Here is a 13433-nt window from a genome sequence, read left to right on the forward strand (position 1 = left end):
ATATATAGTGCAATTTAATGCTGCTTCAGTGTCAATAAATTAATTTTGACAAGGCAACATATTTAACTGAAGAGATCAGTGAAAGGGAATAATTAATGAGACCAATACTATCAATAATAATATCATCAACTAAATTTTGATTGAATAAATCTTCTGAAATTTAAATGAACTTAGTAATATATCATAAATATATGTGTTTCAGTAGTCTTGACAATAACGAAGGTAAATTACCTACTGGTAACTTTTAAGAGACGACGCAGACTGAATTAATAACGGATTATATGTATTTAAAAATGTAGACTTGGCCGGGCGCAGTGGCTCATGCCTGTAATCCCAGCACTTTGGGAGGCCAAGGCGGGCAGATCACAAGGTCAGCAGTTTGAGACCAGCCTGGCCAACATGGTGAAACCCTGTCTCTACTAAAAATATAAAAATTAACCGGGTGTGGTGGTGGGTGCCTGTAATCCCAGCTACTCAGGAGGCTGAGGCAGGAGAATTGCTTGAACCCGGGAGGCAGAGGCTGCAGTGAGCTGAGATCATGCCACTGCACCCCAGCCTGAGTGACAGAGCAAGACTCTTGTCTCAGAAAAAAAAAATGTAGACTTCTACTGAATAGAAATCAACATATAAGTTGAATAAGAATCTACATTTATAATAAAATCTTTCTAGGTAAGTCATGTGATTACCATGTTTTATTAAATGAGGAAAAGTGGAAATGAGATAAATAAATACATGCAAAATGCAGATGACTGGTAGTCCAGTAAGAGAGCACTTCCTAATTCACAGTGAGTACAAACGGACAAGGTTTCAGTGTCATTGTCACATGCAATATCAGATACTGTATTACCTGAATAATGTAATGTCTTGCCTAGGAACATCATGATGCAGTAATAATATTTTATGCTTAGTTAACATTATAGTCTAATTATACTTTTAACAGTAGGAGATTTTAAGCGTAAAAATCAGTAAGAATATAGGAAGCAAACATATTTTTTTTTCAGGTAGTTAGCATTTTATGACAGGAAACAATGATAGCATATTGTAAACATCTTTTGCCTACCTTTGTATTTTAATAGTTCAATATAACCACATTTCTCCAAAGGCTCATTCTATTATTGAAAGGTAATGGTGGGAACCAACTTAAGAACATGTAAAATGCAAGATTTTTTAATCAATGAGAAGCTATTAATTTAACCAACCCTTCCTGTAATAATATTGAGACAGACTGTCTGCCTGTTTTTACATTACAGCTAGCTTTGCAATCTGTGTAGAATTTAATGAGGTGTGTAATTTTTGTGAACTTATTGATTCTGAGAGATTCAAAAATTTTAATGCTACTGAACTTTGGTATTTTCACCTTTCATTTATCTTAGATAAAGAGAATTATATTTTAGTGCCAGCTGTTGATCCCTTTGTACTGCTCTTATTATACATGAAGTACTTTTCTCTAATGTACATGGAAAATATCTTTGGAAGATTACACAATGGAGTTTGCTCCTCTCCCTGTTAAAACTCTTCCCCATACTTCTATCTTCAGATATTTCATAGTTCCAATTACTTTTTTGTTTTGAGTTACATCATTGAGTACTCCTAGATTTGCATTTAGATCATTATGTCTTATTTTTGCTGTGCAAGAACCACATATCTTGCCTCTTGACAGTATTTTTGTGTTCTGGAACGTTAAGAGAGTTTCTGAGCCATTTAAGATGCACCCAACTAAACAGAACAAACCATTATACTCTATTAGTTTTGGTAATCTAAGAGGTCTGATATAGTGGAATATGTCAATAAATTATATTAAAAATAAATATCTCATGTAATCTCAAAACAGTTATAGAGCACTGCATATTGTAAATTGTAATAAGCAACAGCACAGTATTTAATGGTAATTTATCCAATGCAAACTATATTATTTTGGTAGCATTGGCTTTGTTTTATAACAGATATTTGAATGTAGGAAGATAATATCTATGATATTTTCATATCTATAACACCCATGAATATATATATACTTAAATTATTTGAGGAAAGGCTACACAAATTCTTATTCACAGGCTATCCAAAATTAAACTTAGTGACTGCATAGCACCCACTTATTTTGAAAGGTTTGAAAACCTTTGGATTTGCAAATATTGATACCTATTTTTATTCCTTGGGGATCCATAAATTAAAGCCAGAGTAAGAAGTCCAGAATGCATACTTAGATACAGATGGCCAGCAAACTGAAAACCCCACATGTGCTTAATGGAGAGTTGATGGTTTTTATGTTTGTTTCCTACTTATAACCAAACATTGCCCTCTATTTCATATTGACTCAGTATGATCAATAACCGTTAGTCTAGGATCTCATCTAAGGTATTTTAAAAGTCAGAGAAGATTGCAGCTATTTTTCATTCTTCATGTGTCCAACTGTACAATTTTTCAATATTCTTTAAGTATATTTTTTTCTTAAAGGAATTAGATTATATATTTTCTTAACAAGAATTACGTACTCTTACTCATCATTGTCTAATGAACTCATAGTTCCACATGGCTGAGGAGGCCTCACAATCATGGCAGAAAATAAAGGACCAAAAGCACATCTTACAACGCGGCAGGCAAGAGAGCAAGTGCAGGGAAACGGCCCTTTATGAAACCATCAGATCTCATGAGATTTATTCACTAATTCCCAAGAACAGCCCTATGATTCAATTGGTTTCCATCAGATTCCTCCCACAGCACGTGGGGGTTATGGGAGGTACAATTTAAGATGAGAGTTGGGTGAGGGCACAGGTAAATCATATTGTTTCACCTCTGGCCCCTATCAAATCTCATGTCCTCACATCTCAAAACCAATCATGCCTTCCCAACATTCCCCAAAAATCTTAACTCATTTCAGAATTAACTCAAAAGTCCATAGTCCAAAGTCTCATTTGTGACAAGGCAAGTTCCTTCCACCTATGAGCCTATAAAATTAAAAGCAAATTTGTTACTTTCTAGACACAAAGGGGGTACAGGTATTGGTACATACAGCCATTCTCAATGGGAGAAATTGGCCAAAACAAAGGAGCTATAGGCCCTATGCAAGTCCAAACTCTGGCAGGGCAGTCAAATATTAAAGCTCCAAACTAATCTCCTTTGATTACATGTCTCAAATCTAAGTCATGCTAATGCAAGAGTTGGGCTCCCAAAGCCTTGGAAATCTCCACCCCTGTGGCTGTGCAGGGTACAGCCCCCCTCCCAGCTTCCTTTGCAGGCTGGCATTGAGTGTCTGAGGCTTTTCCAGGTGCACTGTGCAAGCTGTTGGTGGATCTACCATTTAGGGTCTGGAGGACAGTGGCACTCTTCTCACAGCTTCACTAGGCAGTGCCCCAGTGAGGACTCTGTGTGGGGGTTCACACCCCACATTTTCCTTCAGCACTGCCCAAGCAAAGGTTCTTCTTGAGGGCTTCACCCCTGTAGTGAACTTCTGCTTGGACATCCAGGTGTTTCCATACATCATCTGAAAGCTAGGCAGAGGATGCCAAACCAAAATTCCTGACTTCTCTGCACCTGCACGCTCAACACCACGTGGAAGCTGCCAAGACTTTGGGCTTGCACCCTCAGAAGCCAAGGCCCAAGCTGTACCTTGGCCCCTTTTAGCCACAGCTGGGATGCAGAGCACCAAGTCCTAAGACTGCACAAAATATCAAGATCATGGGCCTGGCCAACGAAACTATTTTTTCCTCCTAGGCCTCTGAACATTCATGGCTGCCATGAAGACCTCTGATTTGCTCTGAGACATTTTCCTCATTGTCTTGGCGATTAACGTTTGGCTTGAAACTTATGCAAATTTGTACAGCTGGCTTTAATTTCTTCTCAGCAAATGGGTTTTTCTTTTCTATCACATTGTCAGGCTCCAAATTTTCCTGACTTTTATGCTCTGCTTGCTTTTTAAACATAAGTTTCAATTCCAAACCATATATTTGTGAATGAATAAAACTGAATGTTTTTAAGAGAACCCAAGTCATGCTTTGTTGGTTAGAAATTTCTTCTGCCAGATACCATAAACTACCTCTCTCAAGTTCAAAGTTCCACAGATTCCTAGTGCAGGGGCAAAATACTGCCAGTCTCTTTGCTAAACATAGCAAGAATCACCTTTTCTCCAGTTCTCAATAAGCTCCTCATCTCCATCTGAGACCACTTCAGCCTGGACTTTATTGTCCATATCACTATCAGCATTTTGGTCAAAGCCATTCAATAAGTCTCTAGGAAGTTCCAAACTGTCCCACATTTTCCTGTATTATTCTGAGCCCTCCAACCTGTTCCATCCTCTTCCTGTTACCCAGTTCCAAAGTTGCTTCCACATTTTCAGGTATCTTTACAGGAGCACCCCAATCTACTAGCACCAATTTTCCGTATTCATTTGTTCTCACACTGCTAGTAAAGATATACCTGAGAGTGGGTCATTTATAAGGAAAAAGAGGTTTAATGTACGCACAGTTGCACATGGCTGAGAAGGCCTTACAATCATGGCACAAGGCAAAGGAGGAGGAAAGGCATGTCTTACATGGTGGCAGATAAGAGAGCATGTACAGGGGAACTGTCCTTTGTAAAACCATCAGATCTCGTGAGACTTTCTATCATGAGAACAGCACAGGAAAAACCTGCACCCCATGATTCAATTACCTCTGACTGGGTCCCTTCCACAACACATGGAGATTATGGGAGATACAAATCAAGATGAGATTTGGGTAGAGACACAGTCACACAACATCAGATGTCTTTAGTCACCTAGATTCTTCTGGGAAACTGATAGGTTAGAATTCACCATGACTACTCATATGTATCATGTATAGTGTATCATATTGTTCCAAAATGTGTTTTATTTTAATGATGTAAAAAAAGATGAATACACAAGAGCTCTGAATTGGTTATTTTGATTTTGGGAAACCAGAGAATGCTTCATGGAGGGGGTAGCCCATTAATGTTTAATTTAGTTTATCTTACCCTAAATGAAACAGATAATGATATGAAAAGCAGTAGTTCTAATCTTTATGCATCGGAATTCCCTAGAGGGCTTTTGAGAACAAAGATTACTGGGCTATACTCCTAGAATTTGTTATTCAGCAGGTTTGGAGTAGAAATCTAATACTTTACTTTTTTATCAGTTTTCCAAATGATGCTCATACTGAACATCTCGCTGCCACACTTTGAGGACCATTAGCATAAAGATAGACAATGAAGTCTATCTTTTATATATTTTAGACTATATTATCCAATTTTAATTCCTAGGAAAATTTAGGCTTAATATTCTCAAATGGTCTCCTAATTCATTTTTATTTTTCTCCCCTGTCATATCCAGAAAACCAAGTCTTTACTTGAATTCTCTTGAATTGTGACATTAGTCATTAGACATCTCTTGAATCTTTTGGTTTTGTTTTCCAGTTTACTCAAATATTTTTGTTATTTTTTTCTAATGACAGTTTGTATTACTTGTATCATGTCATACTATTTTCTTAACTATAGGTTCCTAGATGCTAAGCTAAGAAGAAAAAATTATTATTTTTTTGGTATCAAATCAAAGGAAAGACCTATACTTTTTCATTACAACTGTAATATATACTTGTCTTGGCCTGGTGTGCTAAGGAAGCAGAGCCTGAAGCAAGAGAAAGTGTTACTCCTTCATTACGGAACACCAGAATGCTGCCCCAGGAGCAGAAAAGGGGGAAAAAGTAAATGTGCCCCATAATGGGGAGAGCAAGTTAAGAGAATATGTTTTCATCCTGACCACCACGTGGGTATCAAGCACAAATTCTCAGTCTCCTGGCACCATCTTCTGAGAGGTATCATACATGACTAATTTTCAGGGAAGTCAAGAAAAAAGCAGAGGAAGGAAAAATAACATAATCATCAGCTCCTTTCTGCCACTGGTCGAAATGAGCCCACAGGGAATTAAGTTCCTCTGCACTCCCTAATTGTGCACATGGGAGCACCAAAGGTTTCAGTGATCGTGTGCTATTGTCAGTAAGGAAACCCCAGGCCCCAGGACTGTTCTTTGTGCCACAGAAAGCTCATGGAGAAATAGATTATTCCTAATGACTGATAAGAATACAAATGGCCAAATGCCCAACAGACGGTTTAGGCCAAAAGAATCTGAAGTGGTTAATAACAGGGGTTATAATACTGTTCACTGTAGAATATTCATGTAGTCGGGATGATAATTTTTTAAAATTTCTAGAATCTGTTTAGTTCCTTCCACCCTCATTACCACAGCCTATGTGAGTCACCATCATGTTCAGATGGGATTACTGTCAGAGACTTCTAATTGAATGACTTTCTTTTAGAGTCCTTCTTTCTTTTCCATTTTTGAGGGGACTCGCTCTCTTGCCCAGGCTGGAATGCAGAATGCAGTGACATAATCATAGCTCATTACAATATTGAATTGCTGGGTTCAAGCAATCCTCTTACCTCAGACTCCTGAGTAGCTGGGACTATAGGTGGGGGCTACCATGCCCAGCTAATTATTTAGTGTGTGTGTGTGTGTGTGTGTGTGTGTGTGTGTATTAATTTATTTTTTAGAGATGGGGTCATGGTATGTTGCCCAGGATTGTCTGGAACTCATGGCCTCAACCTATCCCCCTCCCTTGGCCTCCCAAAGTGCTGGGATTATGGGTATGAGCCACTTCACCTGGCCTAGGATCCCTTCTTACTCCAATTCTAAACATTCTTCAATTGTTCCCCGTGGCCTTAAGGAAGAAGAGCAAACCTGCAAACCTTTCGACCTGTGTTTACATTTGTTTTTCGCTTAATTATTTATCTCATTCATCCACCATTCCCAGAGAGTTGTTCTGAGCCGCAATCAAATTAAATGATATTCAATTCCCTGAATCTACCACACTGACTCACCTTCAGGTCTTTGTGATTCCTTTTGCATGAACCAACATGAACTTCACTCTTTACCACACTCGTGGTTATTGATTCTTTAAGATCCATTTTATTTTTTAAACAGGTCCCACCTTAACTGTCCCATGTCCAGCTCAGATTTGTTATTCATTCTTCTTGCATTTTTCTGTTGTTTTAATTTATTTGCCTACATTGCACTGTGCCTACAATAATCAAAGAAGACAGCTAGGTAGTCTGTATTCTAATCTGCTATTTATTATGCATAATTCTCATTTAAACTATGAATTCCTCGATGACTGGAGCAGCCTTGTATGTATATTCAGGTTCATAAGTGGCCAATATGTATTTGAATAAGCTAATAACTTAATAGTCACATTCACTGACCAAGTAATTTGCTACATATATTGGATGAGTTATTGCATATTATTTCCTTTTTTGGCTGGTGAAACTGAGGCTCAGAGAGTATAAATAATTTGTCCAAAGCCAAACAGCTAGTAGGTGACACAGTCAGATTCAGCATCAGGCATATCTACTTCCAGAATATTTGTCTTTACTATAGAGCTATATTAAAAGTGTAAGAATTCAAATTCCAACTCTGTCTCTTGCCAAAATAAGGCTTTATTTGACTCCTCTTAAAAGCTGTGTCTCAATCTGCTGAAATGGATGGCAATACAGTGCATGTGATGTGATTTTTTTTTAAGATAAAATGCACAAACGTATCCTTCCAGCTTGTAGTTTTTAAAAAACATTTGTCATTATTCTTATTATTTTACTTATTTACTTAAATATCAGAAAGAAAACATGAGAAGCATAAAATGTAGACCGCCTGGGATATCATGAATAGACATAAAAATTAATATTTCATCAGGATTCAACAGAACAATAATCTTCTACTTTCCTAACAATGTGGTAAGTGAATACAATTGTATCATGAAATACTATATGCATTAGAGATATTTTATTTGAAATTTATAGGAAATTACTGTGGAAAAATAATACTAAAGTGGAGAATCTTCAAAGACAATGGATCTTTTTCTTGTAACTCAACACTTACAGATGAACTGACAAAAACAAAATTGTGTTACATTTACCTGGGTTGAGCACCAAGGGGGGGCAGTAAAATAACATTTAACATGGAAAGCCTGAGGAAAACCACCTAAGGCTGCCTTGCACTTTTTGGCATGCATGTTAGTCTTTATTCTTGATATGTTTTTCTTAGGAGGGCGAAGAGTAATACATTGTACTGTTAGTGATTTTCAACAATAGTCTTCTCTTGAAGGATTAAGTATACATATATATGAACCATCCAACAACATATGATAAGTTAAACATATTTAACAAGCCTAATTTTCTTTCTGATTTAATAAGACACAATAAATGGAAACTGTGCAGTCAGAATAATGAAAAGAGGACATAATTTATCTCATTCTGTTGGTGTCCTTTCTATGTTCTTTTGTCCTTTGATTGCACTGGTGGATAATATTATTTTGTTCCCAAGGAAATATGTCCCTTTGATTAGGTTGTAGATATTCTCTCATTTGTCACTGTTCTATCAAGCTATGCCATGTAACAGCAGGAACTCTTGATTATTTAATTGCTTGTAAGAACTCATTAAATCTGACTATCAATCATGGGACATATGGTAAACATCACCCAATAGCGTGAGAGGTTGTAGCAATGATCTGTCACTAGGGCAAACCTTTTTTACAGCAATGCAGACTTTGGTTTAGTTGTCTGATGGTGATTATTTTTAATTGATATTGATTTACAAGGGAGGGTTCATCTATAGTAGTCTTAATCCACACTTTCAAGTTAATAATATAAGCATTTATAATTTTATTAGAAACATACTCAAATGAATCTTTTCTGCTTTGTACCTGATTTTCTTCTGTAATAATTGAATTTATTCTTTTATAAACAGTGCATAACAAATTTTGAAATCTATATTTTCTCTTGATAGAATTCAAATAGTACTCCTTAATAAATAGAATTTACAAAGTTAATATCAATACCTGGATATCATCAGTTGTGGGGAAACAATATCTATACAAATTATTTCTGAAATGGTCCTTTTCAAATTAGAGAAAATCAAAACAGCTATGTTGCTAGGAACAAAGTTGTGTGGTTTAAACTATTCTATCTTCTATTAAATGAAAACAATTTTTAATAATGTGGATTTACAGTGAATCATCTAGCAATCCATTGTATTGTCTTCAGAAACTAGGTATAAAGCTAAATTTAAAATTACATTCTGTATCATTAGTCTGTTTCTTAGAAACTCATGCATCTGATGGTTATCTAAATCAGCTGCATGTAGGGGTGAGACATAATAAAGCTTCAATCTTCCTGTTTAGATGAATTAATACACTTTGAAGCCATCAGAAATTATAACTCTAGCAGCCTTCAGAATTACCTCCCAAAAAGAGAGACATGTAGGACCCAGTTTGGATTCAGTTTTGAACGTCCTCAAGACCTCCTTCAGCAAATCTCTCTGATTGCTACTTAAATTGCAGGAACAGTTCAGTGTGGTTTATCAGACCCTTCTAGGGAATTAAAAAGCTTAGAAGACATTATAATTCTTCGTCCAGGCATTCTGGCATAGAACTGATTACCGTGGAGGTGAATTTGGTGCAACGGTATTGATAGGCCCATAATATCAGAATAATATATACAACAGCTACTTATGTTTTTTCCACACTGGAAATGATTATACGTAAATTGGTTAAAATTGTGGGACTAAGGTTCTATGAGCATAGAAGCACCACAAGGGCAAAAACTTGGCCAAAATTTCACCCACAGTATTTAGAAAGATAATATAGTAAGTATTTAATAAATATTTATAGCATAAATGGATAAATGAGTGAATTATTCTCATATCACTAGGCCTATAAAAAGTTTTTCCTTGGGAGAAGAAGGATGTTTGTTTCTTAATTTCTGTACATAATATTAATGGACTATTAATCATTTTTCTTTATAGTAGGCCAACACTTTAGGAACCATATCTCATTTAATCTAGTCAATATTGGTAGAGTGATTACATGTGCCAGGTACTGTTGTAAATACTTTCTCTGTATTATCTCATTTAATTATTACTATAAGCATATGTGGAGTATGTACAATGATTTTTTTCTGTTTTACAGGAAAGGAAACAGTGGTTTTGTGAGATCAAACAATTTATTTAAAGAAGCACAACTAACAAGTGACAGAGTCCAGGCTGGAATCCGAGTCTGCCCGACTCTGAAATCTTCACTCACAGTTTCTTTTCTAGAGAAAGTAAATGTGGGGCCCTTGCACTGCTACTCTCCTCTTTCACTCATTGCAGATTGGTTATGCCACATGTCCGCAGAGTCCTTTTCAACACAGGGCTCCAGGTAGGCAATAACCTTTGTATTGTGAGTAAAACCATTTTGCCATCTGTATGTTATTCTCCATCACCCTTAACCTCTAACAATACAGGCACAGCTGCATTTATCAATAAGACCTGCATAGAAAAAACATAATTATAAAGTAAACGTGACAAACAAAGATAGTTAATCAAAGTAATGTGTGCAAAAACATGAGTGGCTGGACTTCGTCTACTTTCTTTGTAACATTGGGATCCCTGAATATACAGGACACGTAATAACCATTTCTCAGTTCACATCAGTTAAGGGCTGAGCCTAGAGAAGAATTCTCAACCGTGAAGGACATTTTGTCTTAACCAATTTTTGTTAGTGAGTTGTGACTAAACACATTCCCGTGTCTGAAAGAGCTTATTTTATTCCCTTTCTCTGATTGCTGGGAAAAGCATTAGGCTTTTCCTTTGAGGAGAATAATACTTATGTTCTATTTTTTGTTTTTCCCTTTACATTGATCCATGTGTCACCTTATCAGTTATACTAGAAAATTTACTGTTATTTATCTATAAAGTTAGTTCCAGCGTTAATAAGAGTTTCTCATTTTGTGTCCTTACAAAATGAGACTTCTTTTCTTGTCACAATGATATTATTTAATCTTCTATTATAATTTATACCTTTGTATGTCTGTTGCCCCTAGTAGCCACTGAACTTCCTGAGGGTAAAAAAACAAAAATCAAAATACATGTCTTGCCCATATTTGTACAAGTTGAAAAATCTAAATTTCATTTTGTAAATTCTAATATTCTTTGATTAAATGAATGAATTAGTGGCACAACCTGGTATATGCCTATATTCTATGACAGTCCATTTTCCACTTGTCCATTTTCCACTTTTTATTTCAGTTCTCTAAATAACAGTTTACATGTCACCATCCTATCTTTAGATTTTATATCACATATACACATATATATATAAATAAAACAACAAGCAAATGTTCATTAAATTAAATGAAAACTATTTTTTGATCATTGATCCAAATATGAATTTGTCAAACTTCTGGATGAGTTATTTCAGTCAAATATGCAAGTCCCCCACAATTCCCAGATACCTTTTTGTTGACTGCACAGAACTATTCTGTAGTTATAACTAAGAGCATTTGAATTGCTTGGGGTAACTGGTATTCTTACTAGAACTAAGTAGTACAGTCTAATAAATCTATATAAGTTCTCTGTCTGAAACAAACTTACATTTTACAGTATCAAGAAACAAATGCTGCCATATGGAACAAGTGAAAATGACAGAAAGAATACAAGGAGGTCCTGTATTCATAGCACAGTTACTCTGTGATGTACTTGTCTTTTTATGATTAATTTAGGCATTTTCACTAATAGATTCAAAGATAATTGCCAGATAAACAGCTGTGCTATCCCTGTAACAGGAGAGGAAATGAGTAAGGGATATTAAATAAGGAAAAATGTTTCTCAGGTGCATTAATCTGGAAAATGGAGCTCATTGTAAGATGTTCTGTCTTCCTTGGTATTTGGATTTGAAAATTGGAGTATTAAGGTTTAAGGACATGATAGGGCACCATAAGAAGGAATAATCTCCTTATGAAACCAAGTGATTATAATAATATGATTATTTATGAATAAAATATTTTTGCCTTTTAATTATTCAGTCTTTTACTAAAACCCATGTTATACGTAAGAGGAAAAGTTTAAAATAATTTTTCTGGAAGTGTATAAATCCTGAATCAAAACATGTTTTAGAAAATATTAGGAATACAGAACAATAAAAATAGAACACTCATAGTGTCCTCATGCATTTTAACTCATTGTTTTCATTAATCTTAATTCTTTTTAAAATTTGAGGTAGAAATATTTTTGGTTGACTAAGTATAAAGTGCTGAAACCATCAATAACTTCAAAATAGTTTATTTTATAATCTTTAATTTTTTTCAATCAAACTCCCATAAAATACATCCTGTTTGTAAATCTGGAAGAAGCAGTCTGTACCATCAAATTTTTAAAAGTTGATTTGATGCCAAATGCAACTAGACAATTAAATTCAGTAGTTGCCTTAATAGATTCAGTAAGAACTTAGATGCTTTGTTAACATCTATATATAACTGTTTTCCAGTTGTAGCTGTTTGCTTCACTTTTCACGAGTGTAGTGAATCACTGTACTTTTAACAATCTTTGCTCATGTAAACTACTAACTCAGGTCCTTAAAGACTTAGTGTATTGATGGGAACTGCATTATACTAATTTTATGGCTTTCAGATAGGCTAGTGCCAGGGAGGTCAGCTCAAGAGTAATGAATGCCATTTTAAAATACCAAGAAGCATGATTATTTTCACACTGATACTGCCGTGGAAAAATACCAAAGAGGCTGTGAGATTATGCCACAAAGTACAGAAACTATTCCAGGAAGTAAGTGCATAAACTCGGCTGTGCAAGTGTACAGAAAAACCCATTAAAACCCATTAAAAGGACCCAAACTGTAGACAGAAGATAAAAAAGGATTGATCAGTTGCATACATGAAGGCAATAGATTGTCCATTTATTAATTAAAAGTACATTTTATATATTGTGATGTGATAAATAGTTTGACTGTATAGGTTAATTCCCTCAGATCTGTGCCGAGGGCTATTAGCATTGATAAATTATGCACTATGACATTTAACATTTCTGATAGACGGTCTTAAGGAGTGCTGTACCTGCAGATCTGCATCTGGTATTTACACAGCAATTTAGTCCAGCTATAGCTATCTGTGAAGCATTTTGAACACAAGTGGGACTATACCTTAAATAAGCGTGTGCTCTTGTGGTTGGGTGATTATAATTCTAGAACCAAAATTAAGTCTCTTGAACCATAACTGTCTTGATCACCACAAAACACAGAGTACTTCTACCTTACATAAACATTATTGAGTCTCATTGGAATAATGAATTTAAATATCCCAACATATCTTGAATCCATATGCATAATATAGAAACCTATTTTGTATTTTTATAGTAATAGGGTGACAACATCAATTTATTTTTATAAATTACCATAAGGGCATTATTTTAAATTTTTTTCTGCATTTTTGTACTGTCTAGATTATTTTTTAATATATGCTTCTTTATTAACTTTAGAAAGATGCTTGGAAAATTTTCTGTTAAGTAAAGTTTTAAAAATCTGTCAAAAGATTTATCTGTAAAGGACTTTCTTCAAAGGCTTTCTATG

This window comes from Mandrillus leucophaeus, unplaced genomic scaffold (genome assembly GCF_000951045.1).
Source record: "Mandrillus leucophaeus isolate KB7577 unplaced genomic scaffold, Mleu.le_1.0 Scaffold258, whole genome shotgun sequence".
Taxonomy (NCBI): Eukaryota; Metazoa; Chordata; class Mammalia; order Primates; family Cercopithecidae; genus Mandrillus; species Mandrillus leucophaeus.